This window comes from Bombus fervidus, unplaced genomic scaffold (genome assembly GCF_041682495.2).
Source record: "Bombus fervidus isolate BK054 unplaced genomic scaffold, iyBomFerv1 scaffold0075, whole genome shotgun sequence".
In the NCBI taxonomy this organism is placed as follows: Eukaryota; Metazoa; Arthropoda; class Insecta; order Hymenoptera; family Apidae; genus Bombus; species Bombus fervidus.
The window spans coordinates 35,001-44,444 of record NW_027212638.1 but is presented as its reverse complement, the minus strand read 5'-3'; the positions used below and the strand labels follow the sequence as shown (position 1 = coordinate 44,444).

The 9,444-nt window shown below is 45.4% G+C and overlaps 2 non-coding genes across 2 annotated transcripts; both read left to right on the top strand.

Moving 5' to 3' along the window:
• The first annotated feature begins 2,715 nt into the window (after positions 1 to 2,715).
• LOC139997386 (small subunit ribosomal RNA) lies at positions 2,716 to 4,639 on the top strand. Its single transcript, XR_011802769.1, has one exon. It is a non-coding gene; the product is annotated as a small subunit ribosomal RNA (ribosomal RNA).
• Positions 4,640 to 7,469: 2,830 nt separating this feature from the next.
• On the top strand, positions 7,470 to 7,624 carry LOC139997384 (5.8S ribosomal RNA). The gene has a single exon (XR_011802767.1). It is a non-coding gene; the product is annotated as a 5.8S ribosomal RNA (ribosomal RNA).
• Positions 7,625 to 9,444: the final 1,820 nt, after the last annotated feature.

Here is a 9,444-nt window from a genome sequence, read left to right as displayed (position 1 = left end):
TTCGAGTTATTTCGTTAAAAAGCGTTATGAGGTATTAATATTTTTATATAAATCGTTGTATTATTATATTTTACGTCGGGATTAAACGTTTATTTGGTCCTGAAAACGTTAAAAAAAAATTTTTTATTCGAAAGGTTTTTTCGAGTTATTTCGTTAAAAAGCGTTATAAGGTACGAATATTCTTGCATAAATCGCTTTAAAATGACTTTTTACGTCGGGATTAAGCGTTTATTTCGTCGCTGGAAAGTTATATAAAAAAAGTGCGAACTCGTCCGGGACGTTGGAACTTAGTCTCATTCTGGACCGGTACGTTGGGACTTAGAAAAATTTCGGACCGAAAAGTTTTTTCGAGTTATTTCGCTTAAAAGTGTTATAAGGTACGAATATTTTTATATAAATCGCTATATTATTATATTTTACGTCGGGATTAAACGTTTATTTGGTCCCGAAAACGTTAAAAAAAAATTTTTTATTCGAAAGGTTTTTTCGAGTTATTTCGCTTAAAAGCGTTATAAGGTGCGAATATTCTTGCATAAATCGCTTTAAAATGACGTTTTACATCGGGATTAAGCATTTATTTCGTCGCTGAAAAGTTATATAAAAAAAGTATGATCGCGCCCGGGACGTTGGAACTTAGTCGCATTCTCGAGCGGTACGTAGGGACTTAGAAAAATTTCGGACCGAAAAGTTTTTTCGAGTTATTTCGTTAAAAAGCGTTATGAGGTATGAATATTTTTATATAAATCGCTATATTATTGTATTTTACGTCGGGATTAAACGTTTATTTCGTCCGTGGAAGGTTAAAAAAAAACGGACGGATACGACCGGGCCTTTGGAACTTTGTCTCATTCTGGACCGGTACGTTGGGACTTAGAAAAATTTCGGCCGGCGGAAAAGTCCGAAATACTTATTTCGAGTTATTTCGTTAAAAAGCGTTATAAGGTATAAATATTTTTGCGGAAACGGTTATATCTCTATTAAATACAACTGGATTAAACGTTTTTTCGAATTTTTTAAAAAATTTGTGTTCGACGAACTGACACGACTGCGATATTTGTTTAATTATTTCGTTAATTAACGTTGCAAGGTATATATTTTTTTGCATATTTCTCGTTGTTTCAACGTGTTCTAATCGATTAAGAACGTGGTTTTTGTCCGTATTCGTTAAAAGAGGTGGTTTACTGATGCGATTTTGAAAAAAAAAAAAAATTAAATTTTTCGATAAAAACTCGTTTAAAATATTAAAATAAGCGGTGCGTTAAAATATCTCGACGATAGGACGTTTTATAACGGTACTTTATTGGAACAAAGTGGTCGAGCGTTTCAGAGACTAAGTCCGACGGTACGTTGGGACTTAGAAAAATTTCGGCCGGCGGAAAAGTCCGAAAAGCTTATTTCGAGTTATTTCGTTAAAAAGCGTTATAAGGTATAAATATTTTTGCAGAAACGGTTATATCTCTATTAAATACAACTGGATTAAACGTTTTTTTCGAATTTTTTAAAAAATTAGTGTCCGTCGAACTGACACGACTGCGATATTTGTTTAATTTTTTCGTTAATTAACGTTGCAAGGTATATATTTTTTTGCATATTTCTCGTTGTTTTAACGTGTTCTAATCGATTAAGAACGTGGTTTTTGTCCGTATTCGTTAAAAGAGGTGGTTTACTGATGCGATTTTGAAAAAAAAAAAAAAATTAAATTTTTCGATAAAAACTCGTTTGAAATATTAAAATAAGCGGTGCGTTAAAATATCTCGACGATAGGATGTTTTCTAAGGGTAGTTTATTCGAAAAAAGTGGTCGAGCGTTTCAGAGACTAAGTCCGACGGTACGCTCTAACGGAGGTTTTACATGGTAAGCGCCCGGCCGCTGGCCCGGCCGGCGCCGACCGTCCGGCCGGCGCTTTGGTATCTATAAGAGACACGTCGAGTCGGACGGTCCGGACGGAACAGCGTCGAGCGCGTGGCTATTCTACGGCCTCGGTTGAGAATTCAGTCACCGCTCCTCGAGTCTTAGTGAACTTTTTTGCTATTTCTCGACTGTTCCTTCGTTCTCGTATCGACTCTTTCTCTACACTGCTGCGCCGCGGGTCGCTGTCCTGGACGTAATGACCAAATAACGTGGCAAGGTTCCCCTTAGTCGGGAAGCTGGATCCTGTATGCTCGCACTAACTTTAAAAAAAGTTAGGGCAGTGTGCTTGTTACTAACTGAGTATCAATTCATGCTGGTTCGGCAGAGACCGTTCCAAAACTTATGTTATAGCGTACGCAGTACGTTTTAAACATACGAAAGGCTAATGGGGAGCGTACTACCTTTTAGGAAGTGCGTTCTTTCTGATTGGAGAATATCAAAAGAACGAACGAATATGTTTCTTACGAGGACGGTACGTTCAGCATGCAGTTTACGTGCTTTTTACCGCTAAGGCATATTCGTTCAACCAACAAACCATTCTTACAGAATGATCCTATGAACAGAATGATCTTAAAATATTCCACACAAACAATCAAACGAACGAAAGAAAGTAAAGAGAGTGGCGAAATGAGAGGAGAGAGAGTAGTGGCGTTCGACGTTACAACGGGAATTAAAAGGGTGTCGTCGAACGTTCACTAAGAACGAAAAGTCTCGTCGTACGGTGTTACGGACCCACCTACGACACTCTGAGGCTATTTTAAAAAGAGAGTCTTTTGACTCTAATATATATATAAAATACAAAGTTCCCTGGTTGATCCTGCCAGTAGTCATATGCTTGTCTCAAAGATTAAGCCATGCATGTCTCAGTACATGCCGCATTAAGGTGAAACCGCGAATGGCTCATTAAATCAGTTATGGTTTCTTAGATCATACTTAAACTTACTTGGATAACTGTGGTAATTCTAGAGCTAATACATGCAAACAGATTCGTACCAGAGATGGTACGAATGCTTTTATTAGATCAAAACCAATCGGTGGCGGATGGCTCGTCCGTTCGTCCATCGTTTGTTTTGGTGACTCTGAATAACTTTGTGCTGATCGCATGGTCATCTAGCACCGGCGACGCATCTTTCAAATGTCTGCCTTATCAACTGTCGATGGTAGGTTCTGCGCCTACCATGGTTGTAACGGGTAACGGGGAATCAGGGTTCGATTCCGGAGAGGGAGCCTGAGAAACAGCTACCACATCCAAGGAAGGCAGCAGGCGCGCAAATTACCCACTCCCGGCACGGGGAGGTAGTGACGAAAAATAACGATACGGGACTCATCCGAGGCCCCGTAATCGGAATGAGTACACTTTAAATCCTTTAACGAGGACCAATTGGAGGGCAAGTCTGGTGCCAGCAGCCGCGGTAATTCCAGCTCCAATAGCGTATATTAAAGTTGTTGCGGTTAAAAAGCTCGTAGTTGAATCTGTGTGTCACAGTGTCGGTTCACCGCTCGCGGTGTTTAACTGGCATTATGTGGTACGTCCTATCGGTGGGCTTAGCTCCTCGCGGGGCGGTCCAACTAATATCCCATCGCGGTGCTCTTCACTGAGTGTCGAGGTGGGCCGATACGTTTACTTTGAACAAATTAGAGTGCTTAAAGCAGGCTACCTTCGCCTGAATACTGTGTGCATGGAATAATGGAATAGGACCTCGGTTCTATTTTGTTGGTTTTCGGAGCCCCGAGGTAATGATTAATAGGGACAGATGGGGGCATTCGTATTGCGACGTTAGAGGTGAAATTCTTGGATCGTCGCAAGACGGACAGAAGCGAAAGCATTTGCCAAAAATGTTTTCATTAATCAAGAACGAAAGTTAGAGGTTCGAAGGCGATCAGATACCGCCCTAGTTCTAACCATAAACGATGCCAGCCAGCGATCCGCCGAAGTTCCTCCGATGACTCGGCGGGCAGCTTCCGGGAAACCAAAGCTTTTGGGTTCCGGGGGAAGTATGGTTGCAAAGCTGAAACTTAAAGGAATTGACGGAAGGGCACCACCAGGAGTGGAGCCTGCGGCTTAATTTGACTCAACACGGGAAACCTCACCAGGCCCGGACACCGGAAGGATTGACAGATTGATAGCTCTTTCTTGATTCGGTGGGTGGTGGTGCATGGCCGTTCTTAGTTGGTGGAGCGATTTGTCTGGTTAATTCCGATAACGAACGAGACTCTAGCCTGCTAAATAGACGTAAATTATGGTATCTCGAAGGCCCCCGGCTTCGGTCGGCGGGTTTTTACTACCAACGTACAAACAAATCTTCTTAGAGGAACAGGCGGCTTCTAGCCGCACGAGATTGAGCAATAACAGGTCTGTGATGCCCTTAGATGTTCTGGGCCGCACGCGCGCTACACTGAAGGAATCAGCGTGTTTTCCCTGGCCGAAAGGCCCGGGTAACCCGCTGAACCTCCTTCGTGCTAGGGATTGGGGCTTGCAATTATTCCCCATGAACGAGGAATTCCCAGTAAGCGCGAGTCATAAGCTCGCGTTGATTACGTCCCTGCCCTTTGTACACACCGCCCGTCGCTACTACCGATTGAATGATTTAGTGAGGTCTTCGGACTGGTGCGCGGCCAATGTGATAAGCATTGCCGATGTTACCGGGAAGATGACCAAACTTGATCATTTAGAGGAAGTAAAAGTCGTAACAAGGTTTCCGTAGGTGAACCTGCGGAAGGATCATTAACGAAAAATACAAAAACACAAAGAATATATTTGACTTGAACACTGTATAATAAAATATATATAATATCGTCGGTAAGGAGCCGTACTCCTCCTATATCGACACAAAGTATATACGACGTATTAACAAGCTATATACTTTGACAAAAGCCAAATTTTTTACAATAAGGAGGTGAGAGACGCTCCAGTTACGAAACTATACGAAGAGTGTGGCACTCTCTCTCGATCATCGGGATGAAGAGATATACTTTTACACGAATAATTCGAGGCGCCTGCGTGAGGTCGTACACAGAAAGACCCGCCGTCTCCGAATAATATTATAACAAACGAAAAACTTAAAAATATTCTCGAGGCGCCTGCGTGAGGTCGTACACAGAAAGACCCGCCGTCTCCGAATAATATTATAACAAACGAAAAACTTAAAAAGATTCTCGAGGCGCTTGCGTGAGGTCGTACACAGAAAGACCCGCCGTCTCCGAATCCTATAACACGAAACCGCTACTATTAATAATAATAATAATAATAACGATATGTGAGGGAACTTGAGCTGAACACATATCGAAAAAACTAAAAGTTACAGTGGAAACCACGTGTAATGAGAAATGCGATCGAGGCGCCTGCGTGAGGTCGTACACAGAAAGACCCGCCGTCACGATCTCGTATTTCGTATTTGCATCGTGGAAATCCAACGAACGAACAATATAATATATAAACTAAAATCTCTAAAGTGCCTCGTGTCGGAGAGATCACTGCTCACACCTCTTCTATATTTCGTAGTTGCGTTGCGTAGGCCTCACCTCCTAGCAACGGGACATAAGGAAGACTGCTCTTTGGGATCGAACGAAGCGTCTATAACGAGTCGTCGACGAGAGCGAAAGAACGCGAATAGCGAGCCGCAGAAAAAAAGGATACCGAATTATATATCTTCGAAGGTTCTCTTCGAAGATCCATGGATACCTATATCTGCGCGTCTCCAGCTATCTCGCGCGTCTCTCCAAACTCTCGTCGTTCCTCGAAACGTGCTTCCTACCCAAAGGGCGTTCGTTCTTCCTATGTCGTTTCGTTGTCGTTCGTTTCAACGGCGAACGATATACGATGTTCGACAAAACGAAACCACGTTGTACGTTCGTACTCGTGGATCGGGTAACCTAGAACGAAAACGCATTGCGTGGATGTTGGCCCGAAAAGATATATACCAGTGCGAGTGATGGTAAAGAGTAACGATTCTTAACTAGACGAAGTTGGTTCGGAGGGGACCGCCGGCCGTCTCTCTATCCTCGCGAGTCTAATGCCTCGTTCCGTCGCTAGAGTTTTTCAAACTCTGCTTCTGGCTATCGGGAAGAATAGACCGCGCGCGCGAGGAAGAGGAAGGACGACCGTGCGCGTCCCATCGATTTTTTTTATTTTTACCTGAACCACCGAAGTCGATTCAGAGGGGACCGCCGGCCGTCTCTCTATCCTCGTTGTCGTGAGTCATATGCCTCGTTCCGTCGCTAGAGTTTTTCAAACTCTGCTTCTGGCTATCGGGAAGAAACGACCGCGCGAGGAAGACGACGACGACGACCGTGCGCGTCCCATCGAATTTTTTTTTATTTTTACCTGATCGACGGAAGTTTCGTCCGGTTCGTCTCTTTTACCATCGTCTCGTCGACCCGTTCAGAGGGGACCGCCTGTCCATATCCTCGTTGTCGTGAGTCATATGCCTCGTTCCGTCGCTAGAGTTTTTCAAACTCTGCTTCTGGATATCGGGAAGAAACGACCGCGCGAGGCCGATGGCTGCGAGTCCCATCGAATTTTTTTTAAACGCACGCACACACATACACCTGAACGGAGATGCGTTCCTTTTCGTCGCGATTTTTCGCGCTTTAGTCGTCGTTGTCGCCATCCGTTCGGAGGGGACCGCCGGCCGTCTCTCTATCCTCGTTGTCGAGAGTCTAATGCCTCGTTCCGTCGCTAGAGTTTTTCAAACTCTGCTTCTGGCTATCGGGAAGAAAAGACCGCGCGAGGAAGAGGAAGGACGACCGTGCGCGTCCCTTTCGAATTTTTTTTTATTTTTACCTGAGCGACCAAAGTGGATTCAGAGGGGACCGCCGGCCGTCTCTCTATCCTCGTTGTCGCGAGTCTAATGCCTCGTTCCGTCGCTAGAGTTTTTCAAACTCTGCTTCTGGCTATCGGGAAGAATAGACCGCGCGCGAGGAAGAGGAACGACGACCGTGCGCGTCCCATCGATTTTTTTTATTTTTACCTGAACCACCGAAGTCGATTCAGAGGGGATCGCCGGCCGTCTCTCTATCCTCGTTGTCGAGAGTCTAATGCCTCGTTCCGTCGCTAGAGTTTTTCAAACTCTGCTTCTGGCTATCGGGAAGAAACGACCGCGCGAGGAAGACTACGACCGTGCGCGTCCCATCGATTTTTTTTTACCCGAACGATGGAGATGCATATCGGCTGTTTGCTTCGAATAACTGGACGAGAGGAACGAACATATATATATATCATGGGCTAGCCACCGTGCGCTTTCTTCGCGAGATCGTGTGCTGTACAGAGGATTCAGAATCGGGTGTTATATCCCCGTCGTTTCCTGACGAACGGAGCTTCGATCTCGTTGGTTGTTATATATTATAATGCACTTTACGCCCGGTCGGCGGGCTGCGTGTGTCGTCGCGCAGTCCGTCCGATTTCGTTTTCGAACGTATTTTCGTGTCGTCAATCATATGGCGACTTCCGCGCGTTCGATTCCCGTTGGTCGGACGTTTGTCGGATATCGGCTTCTTTCGAACCGAGAATAAGAGTACAAAAACCTGAGTACACAAACAAAAATCCATGCATAAACGATTACCCTGAACGGTGGATCACTTGGCTCGTGGGTCGATGAAGAACGCAGCTAATTGCGCGTCAACGTGTGAACTGCAGGACACATGAACATCGACATTTCGAACGCACATTGCGGTCCACGGATACAATTCCTGGACCACGCCTGGCTGAGGGTTGCTCACGTAAACCTAAGACTGCTTGCGTTGCGTATCGTTGCTCTCGGTCCGTCTCTCTCTGTTCTTTCTTGCCTCGTCGACAGCCCGCCGTCGTTCGTTTTATCTTTAAACGAACGTTTCCGAGTCGGAGGACGAGCGCCAAGCAAAAGAATACGAATTAAAGAGCGGTCGAGGGCTCGTACGCGACGTACGAGCGATTGTTGGACGTTCGTCGGCGTTCGTCGCTGGATCGTGTGGAGACCGGCGTACGCATGCTCTCGATACAAATATATATGAAAAATCTATCGCGTTCACGGGAGACTCGCAAAACTACCTCCGTCTCTTCTCTGTCCCTTCTTGGCTTGACAACCCGCCGTCGTTCGTGTTTTACGAACGTTTCTGAGTCGGACGAAGCGCAAGAAGAAGGATACGAATTAAAAGAGCGCGGAGAGAACCGTCGTCGTCGACGCGGTTATCGAGATACACAGAGCGAGTTTTCTTCGTGGCCGATTTTTTTTTTCTTTTTGTATCAGCCTCTGCTACGTTTTGTTAGTCTTCGATAAGCACGAATGACCGCGCCCCCGACGTCGTCTTAAATGAATTTTTGGCGAGACTGAGAGAAAGCAAAAATATTTTTGAACAAAGTCAGTCGAGAGAGGAGAGAAAAGAGAACCAAGATATTAAAACCTAAACCTAAACTTGGTGGCGTAACGAAAAACTGTGTGCCTTAAAGAAACACAACCGTCTTTTCATCAAGATGTTTTTACTCGTACAGCCCCAGGGATCGAATACCCACTCCGTCTGTTCGTGCGGCAGAGATGTATTCTGCAGGCGCGAGACGACTGACGAGAAGACAACGAGGACCGTCGCATCGATGGGTCGTCGTTGCGTTTTTCATCCTCTGTGCTTTTTTCTGTTCTTCGTGAACCCAGAGAAAGCCGTAGATCCGGGAACGGACACACGAGATTTCTTCGAACGCTGATGACTTAGGGAGATGATCCCCAGCGTTGCGCGGAGATCGGAGAGTACGCGTACATGTATCGGGACGAATTTTTCCCCGTCGGTCGCGTATCTCTCTGCCCGCGCGCCTGGCCCAAAGCCACGTTCGTCGGAAATCAACGAAAAGTGTGTGTTACGATCTAGCGTGCGTCTACGATCGGCTATATTTAAGGGTGACGAAGAAGAGAAAAGCTCACGGTGTTGCGCAACGTTTCTGTACCCGATTTTAAGATGTGCATGTGAGTCCGTTACAAAGTTGTTCGGATCGTCGAAAATAGTCGTTTTCGTCGTCGTGCGAAAGAGAGAATAATCTCTGACATTGGCACGGAGAGATCGCGCAGAGGAAGAGAACGATCCTCTTTGGCGAGGCTCGAGAAAGACTAACGAAACTTGATTAGAGACGAGGTATACACGCGCCGTACGTACGACGTACGCGCGTGTGATTTTTTTTTGCTTTAAGGCGATTCGGCGCTCCGAGTTTTAGAGAAAAAGAGATCGTTGGTCATCCCATGTCTCTTCGTCGTCTATCGCTGGACCGCGCATCCTAACGTATCGCCGGTCGTCCAGTCCCCGAGTAATAAATTCACCCCGTTGTGTACGTCTCGCGCTCGCTTTTCCACTTGCGTGAGTTCCCGTGCGTTTTCGTCGTTGGTACAGAGCAAAGAAACCGATATGTTATATACATGTCGCGTGTTCGATCTCTGTGCCAGCAATAACAGGCGAAAACAAGGAACCGCTGGAATCGTCGAGAAGAGAGAAACGGCTACGGGAGATATATTATACATAACACGTGTATATATATATATATATATTATACAAAGAGGACGGGCGTTAAAAACCGGA